The 21,070-nt window shown below is 49.9% G+C and overlaps 1 long non-coding RNA gene across 1 annotated transcript in view; it reads right to left on the bottom strand.

Annotated features, from left to right (window-relative positions):
* The window catches only part of LOC308609705, a 94,573-nt gene extending 74,735 nt beyond the window's left edge, over positions 1-19,838 (bottom strand). The window contains exons 1-3 of the long non-coding RNA XR_014014332.1: positions 19,459-19,838; positions 17,856-18,218; positions 16,018-17,424 (exon numbers count right to left, since the gene is read on the bottom strand). This is a non-coding gene — a long non-coding RNA (uncharacterized lncRNA). The remainder of the gene's footprint in view (positions 1-16,017; positions 17,425-17,855; positions 18,219-19,458) is intronic.
* Positions 19,839-21,070: the final 1,232 nt, after the last annotated feature.

Genomic DNA, 21,070 nt, shown 5'->3' with positions numbered 1-21,070 from the left:
GAGCCCAAAATATTAACCACCTGCCCCTTTACAGAAAGAGCTTTCGAACCTCTGACCTTCAGCATCTAAAATCATCCCTAAGTTGCCTTTTAAGGTATAGCTAAGGCCCTTAGGTTCCATCATGTCTCATCTTGACTCGGTGGGGTTTTTAAAGACTAATAAGGAACAAAACAACATTTTTTAATGATAATTAAATCACTGCATCCAAATGTCAGGCAGATATAGAAAACTAACTTATGGTTACCAAAGGGGAAATGGTGGGGGTCAGGGGAGAGGGATAAATTAGGAATTTGGGATTAGCAGATACACACGACTATATATAAAATAGACAACGAACAAGGACCTACTGTATAGCACAGGGAACTCTACTCACTACCTTGTAATAACCTATAAGGGAAAAGAATCTGAAATATAAACATATACATGTATAAATGAAGCACTTTGCTGTACACCTGAAACATTATAAATCAACTATATTTCAATTTTTTTTAAGTAAGGCATTTTTGTGGTCATTTTGGAAAAAGATCCTGAGAAGTTCAACCTCATCATGTGCTACGGTGTAATTTGTAGAATTGCCATCACAAATGGTTACTATTTTCTTTTTTAAAATCAAGTGATGTGAGCCCTGTCAAAAGTGGTTGTATAGCCTTGTGTGCAAAAAAACCCCCTGCTCACTGAGGTTCGGTTTTCTCATCTGTAAAATGGGTAAAATGAAGTGTTTCTCCTAAGATGCTTGTGTGTATCAGGTAAGAACACAGGTGTAAAGGTCGACCACAATTTCAGGCACAAATGGGGCAGACGGTTGATGGAGGCTCTTTCTTGGAGTTTCATCTCAAAATGTTAACTTTGTCTGCAGATAATGGGGCTCGGGCTTCTCCAAATTTACAAAAGCAGCATAAAATGCCAGGGAAGCAATACCACCGTCCGGGAAAAATACTTGCCATAAGGACCGAGGGGATGACGGAAACAATCACGCCAGTCGTTTCTGAACACGTACAAATATGACAACATGCGCTCCCAGGGACATAAACTGTGATTCGGGGCCACCACGGAGTTTTATGTTTCTCTCCTCTCCCTTCCCTTGAATCTCTCCCCTTCAGTTTTTAGCAAGATTCCTCCTGTTCCTTCAATGCCAAGGTTTGGGTCATCGCTGGGAGGCGGGGAAAACAAAACGGTTCTCTTGTGAGTAGACTGACTTGGGGACGAGAACCTATACAGTGCGTTTCCCTAAATGGCCTTCGGGGTCAGAAAACCAGGACACCAGGGCTGGGGACTCGGTGCCGTCACGCCTGCAGGAAACAGACACACACACACGTGCGTTTTCTGGGACACATGTGACAGCCACTGATGCCAGAGCAGGGTTGCCACGGGCGTGGGGGCAGATGCGGACACGCAGTAGAAAACTCGGCGCCCAAAGACACCAGCCTGGCTTCATCACCCTGCACCGTGAATGAGCCTGCTGGCGTTTAATCCCCAGCTTCCCTACAGACTGTTTTCACGGGAACTGGGCTGTTTTCGGGTTCCTCTGCCCTGTGCCCACGGGCCTCTCTGGTGACTTCCGTACCTCCAGGTCACATGCACGCCCCTGCTCCGTCCCCTGTCCACACCTTCTCCTGCCAGGACCCCTTGCCTTGGAGATTGCAGGAAAGGCTCTTTGGAGAACGTCTTCCGCTCCGATCCCAAACTCTCAGCCGAACTCCCGCCCCGTGTTTGCAGCTGGGAGCCTGGAACACGTTGGTTGGGTCCAAACGCCACTTCTTCGATCACTGTCAGCCGTGCTTCCCTCTTTCTGTGAGTGCAGCTCGCCGCGCAGATTTCAAAGCGGCCTTCACCACACGTGGGTGCTGACCCTTCCCTGTGCGCCCCCCCTGCCCCTCCATCTGGGCTCACGATCGGCTCTTCCTCCAAGGGGCGGCTCCGGGGGTCAGGGTCTGAGGCCTTGTAGTTCTGTTTTCCCCACATCCACTCACGTCGCAGCACACAGGCACGCACACACAAGGGCATCGACGCACACGTGCGTGCACTCACGTACCTGAGGCATCCACACGTGCATGAAAACATGAGTGCATGTATGAATCGCACATATGCACGGCACGTATGCACACACACAGGCATGCAAACATATACGCACTGTACACCTGCACATGTACACTCATGCATACCCACACATGCATGCACACACACAAGGGCATCAACGCACACGTGCATGCACACACGTACCTGAGGCAGCCACACGTGCATGAAAACATGAGTGCATGTATGAATCGCACATATGCACACATATGCACACACACCCACACAGGCATGCAAACATACATGCATTGCACACCTGCACACGTACACTCACGCATACCCACATATGCACGCACACAGAAGGGCATCAATGCACACGTACATGCACACACAAGGGCATCAGGGCACACGTGCACGCACACATGTACCTGAGGCATCCACACATCCATGTACACTCATTCGCACAAAAACGAGTGCACATATGAATCGCACATATGCACGGCATGTATGCACACACACCCACACAGGCATGCAAACATACATTCATTGTACACCTGCACACGTACACTCAGGCACACACCCCACACACACATATGCATAAGTGCATGCATGCACCGTACACCTGCACACATATATTTATTCATGCACACACATTCATGCATGCACACATGTGCATATAAATGCACATGTGCATTGCTCACATGGACATACATTTGCACGGCAGACATCCACACTCAGGTGCACACGTGCACACAGGCATGCATGCACGTGAACATAAATTCATCCATGCATGGCACACAGGCACAGGCACTCATACACCCATGCACACGTGCACACACATGCACATACACTCACACACCCTGAAGCACCTTGAGGTGTTCATGATATAAAGTAAAGGCCAGGTGTCTACCTCTGATGCCTTCTGCAAAGTCAGTACATCCACCATAAGAGTTACCTTCTTTTCTCCAAATCGGCCACACCCTTCCCACTTCTGCCGTCTCGGTTTTCAGGCTGTGGTTGGAGGCCAAGAGTCTTCTTTCTTTTCTTTTCTTTTCCTTTTTTTGGCCGAGCTGTGCGGCGTGCAGGATCTCAGTTCCCGGACCAGGGATCGAACCAGTGCCCCCTGCAGTGGAAGCGCCGAGTCCTAACAACTGGACTGCCCGGGAAGTCCCCCAAGAGTCTTCTTTCAACTTCACAAGGAGCCTTGGGATATGCTGACTTACCACCGTCTCCGTGGGAGGCCGTGACCTCTGACCAGCTCCACCAGAGCCAAGAGGAAGCGCCGCCATTTATCCCCAGGCTGTCAATCTTCTCTCTACCCTGAGGGTTCCTGCTGCACCATCCAGTGCACTGGTTCCTCCCCTGGCTTTTGCTTCCCACTTAGGACCACGAGCCACCTCTTCCCGGGTAGGGCTCACTTTCTGGCCCTTTTCTGCCTCTGGCCGTAACCCTGCGGTGGCCTCCTGCCCAGGAGCCTCTCAGCCGCTGTGACCTGCCCACTCCCCCACCTGCTGCTATTTCCTGGGTGCTGGAAAATCACGCTACGTCCTTGCTGAGAAGTGCTGTGGTCCTTGGGCGGGGGGGTGCGCAGAATGAAAATCCACTGATGCCAGACGTGGATCATCATCCATCCGGACCCTTGCTGGCATTCTCCACGAGCCTGAGGCCAGCACGTCTGAGTGCACGGTGCTCCCAGCAGCTTGAAGGAGGTCGGAAGGTGCCCACACAGGGTCCCAGGTGACCCATCATCACCCAGTGCCCTGGGTGATCAGGAGGTGGGTTCTGCGTGATTCACCGACGGCTGTATTTCCCCCTAAGACCTGCCTTCCATCCCGCACGGTCTCTTGAGGCTCAGCCCTTCCTCTGGTCCCCCGTTCTCCCCTCCCCCGGTGAATACCCCCCGTTACCCTCAATTCTCAGGCGCTGGGGACGACGGAGGGACAGAGCTTTCCAACCCAAGTGAGGTCATCCTCCTGGCCTTTGCCTCACGACACCCACTCCAGAGACACAGCGTCCTTGCTGCTGGAATCACCAAGCCAAGCCCTGTCTCAGGGGCTTCACACATCCTGCCCGCCCCCCGCATGGAGCGCCCGGCACCCCAGGTAGATGCAGGGCCCGCCCCCTCCCATCAGGGAGGTCTGCTTCAATGTCACCCCTTCTCTGACCCTCTATCGACTCTCTCCACCTGTGTCTGTTCCTCACAGACTTCATGTCTCTCCTTGGTTGTCCTCAGTCTCTGTGTTCATGTCTGTGTAGACATTCAGATCCATGTCTACGTGTATTTACATCTATCATCTATTATCTACCTGTTATCTAGCATCTATCTACTATCTGTCATCTACTATCTAGCATCTATCTATCAATATCTAATCTATCATCTGTCCATCTCTATCTTATCTTTATTATCTAATAAAATCTTCTATCAATCATCTGTCGATCTATCATCTATCTACCTATCATCTATATCTACCTAATTATCTCTTTAATCCATCCATCCGTCCATCTATCTAAATATAGTCTGCCATCTGTATCTATTTATCTGTGATAATGGTTAGAAACTGGGGAAGACTCTACCCCCAGGAGACAGTTGACAATGTCTGGGGACATTTCCCACTGTCACAACTTGGGGGAGGGGTGCTCCTGGCACCTGGTGGGTGGAGACCAGGGATGCAGCTCCACACCCCGCAGGGCACAGGATGCCCCACATCCGAGGGTCACCCAGCCCCAAATGTCAGTGGGCTGAGGCTGAGAAACCCAGGTCTAGAAGATGCCGTCATCTTAAAGGACAGAAGTTTTGATGCAGAAACAGACTGCTGGGGAACAGCCCCCCCAAGATCCAGGCTTCCACACAGAACCATCGCGGAATCAGCCTCTGGGTCTCAAGAGCTGACCTTAGCATCACCCAGGCCTCTAGGGAAGGTGTGTTCCTGGGTACCTGAGGCTCACGGTCACGTCTCACACAGCAGGGTCCCTGTAGGATCCTGACCTTTTACAAAAAGGCACCATTTAAAAATTCATCTCACTGATGACTTCAGAATGTAAGAAGCCTCTGCTTCCAGCGTTGAGGGGGGAAGATCAGAGAGAGACGCCTTGAGGGTCTCTCCTCATCCCACCCAGGCTGCCCTTATCCAAGAGCTCCCAGTGCAGAAAATCAGGAAATGCAGACAGAATAAGGTGATGTACCTGCACAGGGGCACGCCTCTATCTGGGGCTGTCACACCTGCACGCTGACCTTCTATCTTATTTCAAGGAAGGCATTTCTTTTTTTCTTTTCTTTCTTTGTGCTCCAGTTCAACCTTCACACTGACAAACGCACAGACCCAGAACGACTTGCAGAATGGTCCAAAGGACGGAGCTCGCATCTCCGCCCGGGAAGCCGGCTCAGAGCATCAATTACTAATGTGGTCTGCAGCACAGCCCTGGGGCCGGAGGGAGCTCTGATGCTCAGCATCCGTGCCCTTGGCTGGGGGCTAACTCCCTCCCCATTCTTGCCCCGGCGTCTGGTACTTTAAAGTCAGAAGCGATAATTCCCTGTGAAGGTAACTAAATTAATTTCCAAGGGACCGGCGGAGATCACAGTGTAGCTGTTATTAAATGGGTAGGAATAGAAATGAACAGCCAAGGAGGAGAGAGGAGATATGATTGTGGGGAGAGAGAGAGAGAGACCAGGTCAGCAAGGGAGAAACAGAGAAGGCAAAAAAAAAAAGAGCCCAATTCGCAATGACAGCCCACTTTGCTGGCTCCAAGTGAAGGAAGGATACGGTTGCCTTTTTGTGTTTGGATTGATTTCAACGCTGGGCTTTATAAAGGGACAGCAAAAGCTCCAGAAGTCGTAGGAAATGTCGGGCTCAGAAGAGACGGGCGGCTGCTTCTCCGTCCTCAGCAAAGATGGGCATGACACAGGGTCAGTGAGCGCTGGGGGCTTCTATCAGCTTCCTGGGCTGCTGGAACCCATGACCCCAAAACAACACACGTCTACTGCCTTACGGTTCTGGGGGTGAGAAGTCTGACACGGGTCTCACAGGGCTAAAAGCAGGGTGTCGGCAGGACTTGGGGGAATGCATTTCACTGCCTCTTGCAGCTTCCGGAGTTGCATCCTTGGTTCCCGGCTTCTTCCTCCAAAGAGCAGGGTTCCATCTTGAAATCTGTCTTTTGTCACCTCCTTGCTTTCTATCTTTCCGACCCCCCATCTCCCTCTGATCAAGACCTTTATGATTATATTGCTTCCCCCTGGATAACCCAGGACCCTCACCCTTTCTCAGTTACTCACACCTGCAAAGTCCCTTTGGCCATATCCAGGAACCGATTCACGGATTCTGGGATTTAGGATGGGGATGTTTTAGGGAGACCATTATTCAGGAAACCACAGGAAGGGAAAAAATACATAGAAAGAGAGAGTGGTGTTTGGTGGATTTTGGAATGATGTGGGAAAGACCCTCCCAGGGCAAACCCAGTGGCTGGACGTCTCGTCCCTGTATGGTTGATGGTGTCCAGCTACGATGTCAGAAAACGTAAAACCACGACTGCTCTACAGATACACCGCGAGTCTGTATCAAGGGTTTTTTAAACCTCATTCACGAGGGAATGTGTGCAGTGTTAAGCCTGGTCCCACAGCAGCTGGAGGGGTTGGTAAATATATAGTCAGGATTCTGGACTAAAATGTAAAAGTCAGATACAAAGCAGGTGGGTGTCCTACAAGGCAGTAAACCCGCCACGTTGGGGTTATCTGTTCTCCGAGGTGTAGATCATTGACTACTTCCCCATCTTCTACAAGTTACCAGGTGACCTGATACAGCTGGGTCCTTAATCCATAACCAAGAGTAATTCATAGAAGGTTACAATTGCAGAGGGTCGAATGCAACCCCTCCAAGACGGTTTGGTTTGATAACATTCAGATGTGACATTGAAAGGGGGCACTGGATTGCTTTTGCCTCATTTCTCTGGTTTGTACAATTCTTAAGAATAATGTTGTAACTGAGCAGGACCCTGTGAGTCCGTCCTGGGACAGAAACCCCTCCCCCCATGTCCTCTGCTTTCCTGTTGTTTGTAGAAAAGCTTTCACCTCTTAGTCCTTCCCCGAGTTCCAAAGAGCAAATTTAATCAGAGAAGTGGGAAAATGCAGAAGCAAAGGGAAACAGTCAAGCGTGACTAAATAATAATGATGTTGCCATTAAACAAAGTCAAGGACCTCGGTTCCTCCTCAAGGGCTATAGATCATATTCTGAGCCATGTCCTGTGAGCTGTTTTGCAGATACTGAAACCCCAGCAGGTGGGAGAAGTTACCTACATGCTGCCCACCAGCAATGGAGACCCCAGACCAGTCAGAACCAGAAGGTTGATGATGTGGACCCCCGATGACCTCTCTGCCAGCCAATCAGAAGAATGTCCACCAGCTGATCACACACCCGCCACCCCCCTCTCTCACCCTGTCTTTAAAAGCCCTCCCCTGAAAGCCACCGAGGAGTTCAGGCCTTTTAAGCACTAGCTGCCTGGACTCCTTGCTTGGTGCCCGCAATAAACACTGTACGTTCTTTCACCACAACCCAGGGTCAGTACATTGGCTTTGCTGCACGTGGGTGACCGGACCCAAGTTTGGTCTGATAACAATGTGCCTGACCATCTCACTTCCCATCTGGTTACAGAAAAGAAGTATCAGAAGGTGTCAACAGGTGATATGGTGGCTGCACCGGGATGCCGTGAACGACCCTTCTGGGACTTGGCTAAGAGTGGATGACCCTCTCTGGGAGATGCTGGGTCTGTGATGTAGGCTGTGATGCATCTCCTTGTCTGCACCTCAGAATCAGGTCCACACACTACTGAACTGTCTTAGAAGGAAAGGTGATGGGCAGCTTGGAGAATGTCCAGGATACTGCTGGACCAGAGAAAAGGCAGGGCCCAAGCAACATCATGCCCCAGGTCCTGGGTGGAGAGGCCAGCTTGGCTGCCCCAGCCAACCCTGCCTTCACACTGGAGATGCCTGGATGCTGCTCTGAACCCATCCTCCTGCTGCCTGGAAGGACCACACCACTGCCATGTTGAGAGCTGATTCAGGACCATCTACCCTAATCCTGCCTCACCAGGTTTGCATAATTCTCCCCGGCAACTGTGTGACTGATGGAGCAGGTTCACCTGGCCTGTCCCAGGGGCAGGAGAAGGACAAAGAAGGGACAATTCTGCCTTTGCCACGTGCCTGGTAGGAGACAGACTCTGCCCGTGAGACCGAAAATGTTCCCCAAACATGAGGGACATCCAGATGCTGGGTGACCTCTGATGGTGACACCGGCTCCCTCCTCCTTTGATGGTCCAGATGGGACCATATTCACCTCTGCAGAATTTCACAGATGAAAAGATTCTAGGAACAGTCTCCAGGTAATGTTTCATTAACAATGGGCTTCTTTTTTTCCTTTGCATTAGGTTAAAGTCGTAAAAAAAAATTACCTCGTGATTTTTTTAACGGACGTGAAATTCATATTATATAAAAGTAACCATTTTAAAGTGAAAGATTTGGTGGCGTTTAGTACGTGTATAATGTTGTGTAACCATCACCTCCATCTAGTTTCAGAACATTCTCATCTCACCAAAGGAGACCCCAACCCCATGAGCAGTCACACTCCCTATCCCCCTCCCCAGACCCTGGCACCAAGTCCACTTTCTGTCTGTGAATTTGCCTGTTCTGGACATTTCCTATAAATGGAATCACACACCGTGTGTCCTGTGTCTGGTTTCTCTCACTGAGCATCGTGTTGACTTATGAAAAAAATCACTGAAAAAATATTCATCATAAGCCTCTACATCCTGTAAAAGATTTACATTCAGACCACACTATGATGTCACGATACACCTATTCAAATTGCTAACCTAAACATACTGATAATACCAAACGCTGCTGAGGATGTGGGGTGGCTAGAATTCCCACATGATGCTGGCAGGGATGCACAATGGCACCACCTCTCCGGAAAACAGTTTGGCCGTTTCTTATAAAGTTAGCATATTCTTAGCATATAACCCACTGATCCTACTCACAGATGTTTATCCAAGAGAAATAAAAACGTGCGTTCACGCAAAAACCTGTACAGGAATGTTGGTAGCAGCATTCTGCACAAATCACCCACGAATGGAAACCACTTGGCTGTCCTTCAGTGGGGAAAGGATGAACGACATACAATGTGTGCCTACAATGGAATATCCCTCGGTGATTAAAAGGAACGGGCCATGGTTCCTTGTGACAACTCAGCAAAATGCATATTGCTGAGTGAAGGAAGCCACTTTCAGAGGGCTCAGTACTGCAGGATGTCACTTATACGACTTTCTGGAAAAGTCAAATATAGGGAAAGAACACAGGCCAGTGGTCGCCAGGGATGAGGGCTGGAGGGAGGGTTTGCCTGTGAATAGAGAGCCAGGACGAGCGAATACTCTGAGGTGATGGAAACGTTCTGAATCCCATCAGGGGTGGTGGTTCCACGAATCTGTACATGAGTTAAAACTCACATGACTGTACTGCAAAAACGAGTGAATGTTTTATCACATGTAAAAATGTTTAAAAGAGCTCTATGTGTTGAAACACTGGAAAATGGAATTACCCTATGATCCCACAATTCCACATCTGGGTATTTACCCAAAAGAAGTAAAAGCAGGGACCCAAAGAGGTATTTGCGAACCCACGTTCACAGCAGTGTTATTCACAATAGCTAAGAGGTGGAAACAACCCAAGTGTCTGTGGATGGATGGACGGATACACAGCATGGGGTCCATCCACACAGTGGAAAATGACTCAGCCATGAAAATGTGTGAAGCTCTGACACAGGCTACCACATGGATGGACCTTGAACACAGGATGCTCAGTGAGAGAAGCCAGATATAAAAGGACAAATCCTGTAGGATTCCAGTCCTATGAGATCCCTAGGAGTCCGATTCCATAGCGACAGAAAGTAGGATGGCCGGGGCCAGGGGCTGGGGAGGGGGATGGGGAGTGAATGTTTAATGGGGACAAGGATTCCATTTGGGAAGATGAAATGCTTCTGGAGATGGATGGTGAGGATGGTACATCAAGTACATTGTGAATGTAGTTAATGCCACTGAACTGTGCACTTAAAAATGGTTAAGACGGTACATGAAACACTCAGTGTGTGTCTCTCTCTCTCTCTCCCCCTGACAAGGATCCAGAGCTGCGCTGCAAATGGTACCGAGAAATCGCGATTCCAGAAAGGCCAAGCGTGTCATAGCCACTTGGTGCTGCCAGGATCCTTGCTGGATCTGCTTACATCCCTAATCACCATCCGTGGGGTTGGGCAGGATATCAGCTCCAGATGTGGAGGCTGCATCTCAGGGCAGTGCACCTGGTTCGAGCGTCCGGGCTGTCAGGTGGGGGTGGGAGGGATGGGCTGGGATGCACGCCCGCCAGCTTCTCCTTGGCATCCCAGACCCTTAAGTGCTCTGAGAGGGGGAGCCTGGGACACCTCCCCTCGGAAAAGAAAACAGCAGTGCTCACCAGCTGGGGTGTGGGTGGGGGGAATCTCAGCAGCTTTTTCGTTGCTGTTGTGGTTTTATAATTTGGTCTGGAACAGACTGGTAACTCACTTGGAATTTTAATGTGCATTCCAGCTCTGCAATTCTAAAATCTAGTGTACATAGCTTTGAAAGGTTTAGTCTTTGGAATGACCCAGGGGTTCCCCAAAGGGAGTAACCCCGACCCCCAGTGGACACTAGCAATGCCTACGGACATTTTGGGGTGTCACGACTGTGAGGTGCTTCTGGAATGTGTTGGGTGGAGACCAGGGATGCTGCTCCACAGCCCCCAGTGCCCAGGACGCCCACATCAGAGTAGTCCAGCCTCAAATGTCCACCGTGCCCAGGTGGAGAATACCTGGGGTAGCCAATAACATCACCCCTTATAAATTATGTAAATATATATATTTATATACACACATACACACATATATATATACACACTCATATTCATGAATCAAATTGTGAGAAAACCCAAGGTGCAGGCGTCTGGCCACTTGGTCCAGTTTCCTGGCTGTGTCCTGACCTCCCTCCCTTACAAACTTCTAAGACACGTGCATTCTCTGGTTTGACACATCGGGGCTCCATCCATCATTTTCCAAGCAGAGGGTTGCCACTTGCACTGCCTGGCGATGCTTTCGGTCATTTTCCGCAGGATATAATTTTGCGTCTCTAACTTAACCAGGTGCCATTTTTTCCTAATACCCAGGGCACATCCCGAAAGCAAATCCTGTGCCTTCGGAGGTCCCTGAATCATTTTGGACTGTTTTATAGCTCCCTGCAGCCCCGGGAAGGGTGCACCATCATTTATGCATGGCCTCTGAGGTCCTTCCAATCCTAGGAAATCGACTGTCATATTTCATTCCGCTTTGGTACTTATAAAACCTTCCACGGAGAGAATTTCAAAGACGGGCAGAAAATGATGGAACCCAGTGGGGTCTATTTCTTTCTATTTTGAAGGTTGCTGAAACTCTTGTTATTTTTCCGCCTCCTTGCCCTTCAGACATAGGGAGGTGGAGTTTTTAAAGGAAGAGGGGCTCCTGCTACAAGTGAGAATTAAAGGCTGCTTGCCTTTGCCAAGGACGTCTGAAGGTCAAATAACTAAAATACACAGTGAAGTTGCCAACAGCCATTGATATGCAGATCTATGGCCCCAGTGGCTGGGAGGCTGGTCCAGTGGCTAGGGAGGGAAGGTCTGCTTTGGACCGGAAGTTGCACATTCTCAATGTGAAAGGATGACCTTCAGCCTCCTTCAAAGGCAAGCTATGACCTCGAAGACAGAGGGGAGCTGTGTTTTGCTTCCTAGAGCCTTGGTTCTACCTGGAAGTGAAGGGTTTGACCTGCTACACTACAGGACTTCATGGACAAGACATGCTTGCCCGGAGCGTGTCTTGAAAGTTTCATTCAAAGCATCAAGTGTCGGAACGTCTGAGGCATGGAAATATCGTCCATACGGTCCAGTGGATGGGGGCCTGGGAGCCCAAGGGAGGGACACCTTGTTTGCAGGATGCATAGACGGTTAAATAAGATGATATTGGAAGGTTTTTTTGCGGGGGGGGGAAGTAGAGTTGCTTTACAATGTTGTGTTAGTTTCTGCTGTACAATGAAGTGCATCAGCTATATGTATACCTATATCCCCTCCCTCTTGGACCTTCCACCACCACCCCCCATCCCACCCACCTAGGTCATCACAGAGCATCGCGCTGAGCTCCCTGTGCTATACGGAAGGTTCCCACTGGCTATCTATTTTACACATGGTGATGTATTTATGTCAAACCTAATCTCCCAATTTTGGAAATATCCTGGCATAAAGTAGGAACTTTCCAAATGGAAGCCCCACATCTCCTGTCTTATTTCCCAATCTTTTTGAAAAGGAAACGAACACCTGTATTAGTTATCGTTGATTTGATTGAAGCAAGAAACAAATTAACTTGAGGGCTATCCGATAGCGTATAATACCCAAGCAGCCCACCACGGGGGTGTCCCCCGCCCCGGCATCAAGCAGTTAGCTTAGGTGGACAGGAGCTGGGCGTAACTCCTGTGCGTGGAAACCGAGGATGATATGCGAGGTCTGTCAGAACCCCCAGCATCACACTATGTCAACCCTACCATCACCGGGGTCGACATCCCTGGAAAAATGCTCTTCTTGCCCTCTTGGGAATCCCGGCTCAGGAAAGCTATCCCAAGGGGAGAATTCCTTATGCAATCCTGGTGCAAAGGAAAAATGGAAGTGGAGGGTCAGGCCAGATTGCTTCTGCTCCATTGATCAGTTTGGTCCGGTTCAAAGCACCGTACGTGAATGCCCAGCGTGTGGGGCTGAGAAGAAAACACAGCCTTGCTGGGAGGTGCTTTGTATCTGCTTCGTAGCAAATATTTAATTGTATGGAGGTGAGATTCACATAACATCCAATGAAACACTGAAACTGGACAATTCAGGGACACTGTGCACATTCACAATATTGTGCAACCACCACCTCTATCTGGTTCCAGAACCTTCTCATCTCCCCAAAAGGAGACCTGTCCCCATGAGCAGTCACTGCTCCCAGCCCCTAGCAAACACTAAGCCACTTTGTGTCTCTCTGGATTTTACTATTGCGGATATTTTGTAGAAATGGACTCATATACGATGTAGCCTTTTGTGCCTGGATTCTTTCACTTAGGATGTTTCCAGTGTTCACCCACAATATACCATGTATCAATACTTCATTCCTTTTTCATGGCCAAATAATATTCCAACCCGGGGATGTAGGTTAACCCATTTTTAATGTCCCTTTACTTTCCTAAAACAAAATCACAGATACCTACAGACAAATGTAATAAGAGCCACATGATGTCCACATAACACAAATGACCATAAAGTGATACCCATTTGAACATATCAGTGCTTGGACCTCCCCCCCACCCTGGAGAGGGTGAAGCAGTAAGGGGATATCCTCATATCTTGGATCCCCAAGAAGGTGCCGGCTGCCCCAGGCCTAGAGAACTGGTAACTCAAATGCCACAAGCTGCCATCTGCCCTGTGCTTTCCCCATATGGTGAACATTCAAGCCAAGGATAATCTTTTCTCTATGAATGCAATGGTTGCTTGCCTGGAAGTTCAATCTCTTACACTGATGTGTGAACAGCCATGAGTTCTAGGCTGGGGTTAATTATAAACAGGGTTTCCCCTATGTGAACATCTGGCCAGATGTGAGGAAGTCATGTGGGGTGTGAGAACATCTGACACTGGGTACCCTGTCCTGTGCCTTGTAAGAAATCTAACACGCTGGCTTCCTCCTGCCAAATGCTAGTGCGAGGTCCACTCAGGGTGCCCCTCCCCACCTTTATCTGTACCCCGGAGAAAGCAGCCACTATTTAGAAGCACCAGGATATCAGGAAAGCAGTCCAGATCATTAGGTCCACGTGATTTGCACCAAACCCACAACGGCGACGTGACTCATATAGGAAATGTATTTGCAGCCCTAAAACACTTTTAGATCCATCCTCTTATTTGAGTCTTATCACCATAAAGGACCCATTGAACAGAATGGGACACTGGGATCCTGGAGGGTAAATTGTTTGACAAAATTATGCAGTTGGCAATAGACATTTCACACTGTTGCTGCAAATCAGAACATCATGTTGTCCACCTTAAACAGATACAATTTCTATTTGTCAGTGATACCTCAATAAAGCCAGAAAACTAAATATTCCTCCCTTAAAAAAGTGTTCCTCTTAGCTCCCATGCTGTTTTTTTCCTTTCCAGGATATTTTAACTGAAAATGTTTTATTGTATCCACACATCTGGTACCACGGTAGACCAGAAGTCCTGCAGGGTCTTTGAAGGACAAAACAAGTAGGTTCTGGGTGAATTAGAACAGACGTACTTTTTAATGCATTCCTGGACCCATGACAGTAAAATGATTATTTTTAATTCTATATACTTGGGGATTTTTAAATACCCATTGAAGTAACCCATGGGGTAAAGAGGAACCATGAAAATAAGGACTGAACTATGTATCTATGAGATACAGCCCAAGTGACAGACAAAAATGAGGACCCTGCGACCAGAAATATGAAAAGTAAAAAATAAAGGGCAGGCATCAACTCAGGAAGCTCAACATGACATCCCAGAATGAAGGCAAAGAATGAAGGGAAAAGAGGGAAGAAACAGATGTAGTCAATATCACCAGAAGTTCTAAGCTAGCAATCAATGCAAAGATCGCTAAAAGTTTGTGAATTTCAGAAAATGCTTCATTGAACAGAGCCCCAGAGACTGGAAAATTCTCAAGCTTTTTACTATGTACAGATGCTCCCCCATCACACATGTAGAAACCCAAGATGTCCATAAGTCTGGGATCGTGTTTGTGTTTTTGTGGCCGTCGGTAAACAAGCTACGGATTTAGATCCAACCCCTAGGATACTGGTACCCAGACGACAGAAAGCACAACTCCAAATCCTTCAAACAGAACGCATACCGTCTTGCTGTCCACTCAGCAAACCCGGTTGTAGACAGGGCACATGTTAGGAGCATTATTTGATGGATGAAGAGTCGGAAACACAGAGACCAAAAGGCTTAACGAGGGTGCTTAACAAATGCGAGACTTGACACTTCCCAAGGAAGAGCCCACATGGGAAATGGGCATGGTGCTACCTCCTGGACCCGTGGGCCACCTGAGAAGCTCCTCATCAGCCTCCCAACCTGTCCAGACTTGGAGGGAGCCCAGTGCACCTTCTATGGTTGCATTTCCTAATACCGAAGATGAGAGGTATTTTCGATACAGACACCAAAGGTATTTTCGATACAGACATCAAAATCCAGTGGGAGTCGAGACGGAGGAAACTTCAACTGGGTCATATCGGACACAGACCCGCCTTTGTAGAGCCCACTCTTTCCCATCAAAAGTGCCTCTTATCACATCTGGTACCATCCCCAGTTTCTAGGCATTAGGACCTGATATCTTTGAGTCCTAATCCCACCCTAGAGAGCAAGCTCCTTTAGGACAAGAGCTCTGTGTCACTCAACTTTGAGCTCCATCCAATGTTTGCTCAGAGCTTGGCTGGGTAACCCTACTCAACACATCATTGCCGAATGAATGAATGGATGGATGCATGGATGCATGGATGCATGGGTGGATGGATGGGTGGGTGGGTGGGTGGGTGGATGGATGGATGGGTGGGTGGGTGGGTGGGTGGGTGGATGGATGGATGGGTGGGTGGGTGGATGGGTGGATGGGTGGGTGGGTGGATGGGTGGATGGATGGATGGATGGATGGATGGATGGATGGATGAGGTGGTTGTTCCCACTGTCGAACAAAACTCATTGATGCTACATGGAGAGGACTGAGAAATACATGCACCACGGGTCCAATTATTGAATCAAGACTTGCCCAGGGATGGAAGGTCATCCATCCTGGTGTGTATGCACAGAGCCCCCTTCCCGGGCTCCCCGAACGACAGCGACAGGTGTAAACCCAGGATCCCCAGTGCCCACCATGCCGTGGACATGGCCTTACTCACCCAGTGGTCCACGAGACTTCTCCAGCTGCTGGGAAGTGTCTCTGAGGTCTGAGGAATGTTCCACAATCAGGTGTCGAGGGAACATGGTAACTTCTCCAGAACTGTGTCCTCTCTCTCCCCTGATGGACGAGTGACATAAGGCCAGTCATGCAAAGAGGAGGGGCCCTGTGAGGCCAGGGTCCCACACAGTCCAAATTGCTCTCAGAGCCTATCTTCGCCCAGGGACTGCAGCATCTTTCAGGGGCCAGCAAGCTTGTTCTCAAAGTGACAGAGGATGTCGGACTGGCCAGGACTCACCCTGCCTCCTCATCCTGAGTCTGTACTTGGGAAACAACTGTGTGATGCTGCTAAAAGTAGCTGGCCCTTGTGTACTATGACCTCGAGCCGTAAAGGGCTGTCTAGTGATGTGCAAATGCTCCAAGGTTGGGATCTTCCTGGAAGTCAAGATCCTGCTTTACAGCACATCATCCTGGCTGTCCGGAAATATGAGACGAGGCATGTCTCCATCTTTGTTTTAACATACAAAGTAATTCTAGTTCTGAAACACATCAGTCAGGGCTGTAGGGCTTAGCAGAACATCTGAGCAGTTCTGGAAGGGGCTGGCGCCCAGGGCTGGAAGCTTCAATCTGCATTTGCCTGGCCCAGAGGGTCTCAAACTTGCCTGAACAAGAGGACGGCTTGAGGAGGTCTAATAAATGCCGGTGCCCAGATGAACAAACTTGGGGATTCTCTTGATGGTGGAGCTGAGCATTAGTGGATTTCAGAGGCTCCCCCAGTGTGCAGCCAAAACCCACTAGCCTTACTGGATCTTGGGGAGAGGTCTTCACCACCCATGCAAGGTAGGCTTGAGCACATCAGTGGCTGGATGGAGGGTGTGCTGCAGGTGGGGGTGTCCTTATTGGGTGCAGACTTGCTCCTCTTTCTTGAGGTTGGAAGGAATGTGAGCAAAGAGGGCTATCACATTTGCAGTTCCAGGGCAAAATGAAAATGTGGGTCCTTGTTCACACTTCATTAAGAATTTCAAGATGGCGGTCATAGGGCATTAAGCCAATAGGCGTCCTTATGAGCCCAGGGTCCTGTGTAGCAACATGGGTCACTCGCCCAGGAAAGCGGCCTTGGGTACATATAGAAGAAGCTGTGACCTCCATGGTTTTCCAGGTCACCAGAAAAGGAATGGATGTTTCCTGAGTTTCCAAGTATCCAGTTCATGTACCATGAAGTGGATTCAGTATTTTCTACCAAAAAGATATGACCAGGTCCTAAACCCTGTTACCTGTGGATATGACTTTGTTGGCAAAAGGGTTGGCATATGTAACTAATGAAGGATCTTGAGATGAAGAGATCATTCTTGATTATCCGGATGGAAGTAAAGGGTCTGAGATGAGGTCCTCTTGGATGACGGTGGCCCTAAATCCAAGGACAGGGTCCTTATAAGAGACAGAAGAGAAGAGACACAGACACAGCCACAGAAGACACAGGCAGAGATGGGAGGGAGGTGGCCACAAGCCCAGGGACCCCTGGAGCCCCCAGAAGCTGGAAGAGGCAGAAAGGACCCTCCCCTGGGGCCTCTGGAGGGAGCACAGCCCTGGGACACCTTGACCTCAGACATCTGGACTCCAGGACCTGGGGCTGGATGAATTTCTGCTCTTTTCAGACTCCTAGTTTGTGGTCCTGTGTTACAGCCTCCCAGGACACTCTTATACACCACATAATAGTGAGCTGTTTGAATAAGCAGGGTCTTCCACTCAGACCACGTGCCCCCACCTTCACACGGTGATCTGAGCCCCAGGCCACCAGGACCCACAAATCGCCTTGTGGGTTCACACCGTAATCATTACCTCTCCTGCAACTGCGATGAAGGCGGTCAGGAATCTCTGACCCTCTGGCATCTGTCTTCCTTGTGCTGGTCCTTGGTCCCTGGGAGCCTCCTTGTCACCCTATGGTTCTCCCAGGAAGGGTGTCAGGATGTTCCTTATCCGAGCGGACATCCTGCAGAGTCTGTGCACCTGCAGAAGGGGCCCTGGTGTGTTCCTCTCAGGCCACCACATGAAAAGTCCCACACGCTGGGGTCTCAGCTCTGCCAACCACAGCAGGATGCAGGCGAGGAGGTGAGGACCTCAAACGTACACGTCCTGGTCTCCTGTCCTTTTACACCAATGTCTCCTGGTTGCACGACACAGAATTTATAACATCTTGTTCATCTGTAAGGAAAACATGGTCTCCGGGGTTAGACACCCCTGAGGTTCCCACCTAAGTGCCAGCAGGAACTTGAAACTGGGTGAGACACCGAGTCTTTCTGAGGCTAAATGCCCACCCATATGACAGGACTTACAGTTCTCAAAGTGGCACACAGGGGTCAAAACCCTAGGTCAACAAAGTATGGGCCTCGGATAAATCTGACCTCCCCCCTTTTTTGTAAATAAAGGTTTATTAGGACACAGCCACACATTAGCGTAGTGTGTGTAGATGCTTGTGTGTCAATATGGAAGAGTTGAGTAGTTGTAATAGATCATAAACCCCTAAAATATGAAGATATTTATTAACTGATCCTATATATAAAAAGTTTGCTGACCCGGAAACCCTATCTATCTATCTATCTATCTATCTATCTATCTAGTGTAGTGTGAACCCCACTCTGGAAGAGCTGCTGGCTGTTATTCCAACACATGAAAGTGCTGGGGGCTGACATCAGGTTTGGGGCCTCAGTGGGATTTTGTCAATTGAGGGAATGCATGGTTAGCTGACCAGTGGTCCCCGGTCTTGAAATTCAGGGTGCAGCCTGGCAGGAAACACAGAGTCCTTTTGCTAGCATTCTAAATGTCTGATCTCTCCATGCTGGAATTTGAGAACCCAAGAGCCATTCTCAGAGAGAGGATTGAGCCTTCCTTGCCTGACTAGTGGGTGAAGCAGGACGGGCCCGGATGCCCAGGCAAAGGTCCACTAAGCTGCTAGAGATGTTCACATGTGTCAACAACTGTATCAGTTTCTTGTAACAAATTACCATCAAGGTGTTGGTATCTTAAAGCAACTGAAATTTATTCTCTCTCAGTCTGAAGATGCAGGGCTGAGCTCCCTGAAGAGGCTCCAGGGGAGGGTCCTTCCTGCCTCTTCCAGCTTCTGGGGGCTCCAGGCATCCCTGGACTTGTGGCCGCATCCCTCCCATCTCTGACTCTGTGGTCACATGACCCCCTCCCTCTTCTGTAATCAGTTCTCCCTCTCCCTGTTTCCAATAAGCAACCTTGTGAGTACATTAGCCCTACCTGGATAAGCCAGGATGGTGTCCTCATCTTAAGACCTTAATGACATCTGCAATGATTCTTTTCCCAATAGCAACACATTTGCAGGTTTCAGGGGTTAGGATGTGGACATATCTCTTGAGGATCCACCATTCAAGCCACTACAGAGGGAACTGGATGAAACCAGGATGGTCCCACCACTGACCTGTTTCCAAGGCATAGAGGGTGGCCGTCACGCTGCTGAAAGATGAGGCATCTGCAGACCCTGGAAGGTCCATGATGAAACTAGTTCAGGAAGAGCCTGACAGACCGCGATGGGCACCCACATCCAGGGAAGCACTGGGCATTCGACATGATTATTATTATTATATTAGTATTGTGGTTTGAAGTATAATCCAAGCCCTGCACACATCTCCAGGAGAGAAACATGCCTGTATTAACATACGATGAAATGAAGCAGCAGACACCAGAAGAGAGGCTTCACATGACCACTGAAGGGTAAGTGGGCAGCAAAGCTGCCACTCTTTGACTAAGGCCCTAAAAAATGGTGGGGGAATGTGAAGACCTGCAAACCTTGTGCAGCTGAATCCCATGATTGGTTAAGTCCAGGCCCTGTCCTCATCCCCATCCTACAGACCCCACAGTGACAGGTGTCCAGGCCCCATCCTACAGACCCCATGGTGACAGGTGTCCAGGTCCCATTCCCATCCTACAGACCCCACAGTGACAGGTGTCCAGGCCCCATCCTACAGACCCCATGGTGACAGGTGTCCAGGTCCCATTCCCATCCTACAGACCCCACAGTGACAGGTGTCCAGGCCCCGTCCTACAGACCCCACGGTGACAGGTGTCCAGGCCCCGTCCTACAGACCCCATGGTGACAGGTGTCCAGGTCCCATTCCCGTCCTACAGACGCCTTGGTGACAGGTGTCCAGGCCCCATCCTCATCCCACAGACCCCACGGTGACAGGTGTCCAGGCCCCGTCCTACAGACCCCATGGTGACAGGTGTCCAGGTCCCATTCCCGTCCTACAGACGCCTTGGTGACAGGTGTCCAGGCCCCATCCTCATCCCACAGACCCCACGGTGACAGGTGTCCAGGCCCCATCCTACAGATCCCATGGTGACAGGTGTCCAGGCCCCGTCCTACAGACCCCATGGTGACAGGTGTCCAGGCCCCATCCCCATCCTACAGATCCCATGGTGACAGGTGTCCAGGCCCCATCCCTGTCCCACAGACCTCATGGTAACAGGTGTCCAGGCCCCGTTCCCATCCTACAGACGCCTTGGTGACAAGTATCCAGGCCCCATCCCCGTCCTACAGATGCCATGGTGACAGGTGTCCTGGTCCCATCCTACAGATCTCCATGGTGACTGGTGTCCAGGCCCCATTCCCGTCCTACAGACCCCACGGTGACAGGTGTCCAGGCCCCATTCCCGTCCTACAGACCCCTTGGTGACAGGTGTCCAGGCCCCATCCCCATCCTACAGACCCCACGGTGACAGGTGTCCTGGTCCCGTCCTACAGATCTCCATGGTGACTGGTGTCCAGGCCCCATTCTCGTCCTACAGACCCCACGGTGACAGGTGTCCAGGCCCCATCCCCATCCTACAGACCCCTTGGTGACAGGTGTCCAGGCCCCATCCCCGTCCTACAGATGCCATGGTGACAGGTGTCCTGGTCCCATCCTACAGATCTCCATGGTGACTGGTGTCCAGGCCCCATCCCCATCCTACAGACCCCTTGGTGACAGGTGTCCAGGCCCCATCCCCGTCCTACAGATGCCATGGTGACAGGTGTCCTGGTCCCATCCTAC

This window comes from Mesoplodon bidens (assembly GCF_964165515.1).
Source record: "Mesoplodon bidens genome assembly, chromosome: Y".
In the NCBI taxonomy this organism is placed as follows: Eukaryota; Metazoa; Chordata; class Mammalia; order Artiodactyla; family Ziphiidae; genus Mesoplodon; species Mesoplodon bidens.
The sequence above is the reverse complement of the archived record's forward strand: the minus strand, read 5'-3'. Positions and strand labels throughout refer to the sequence as shown.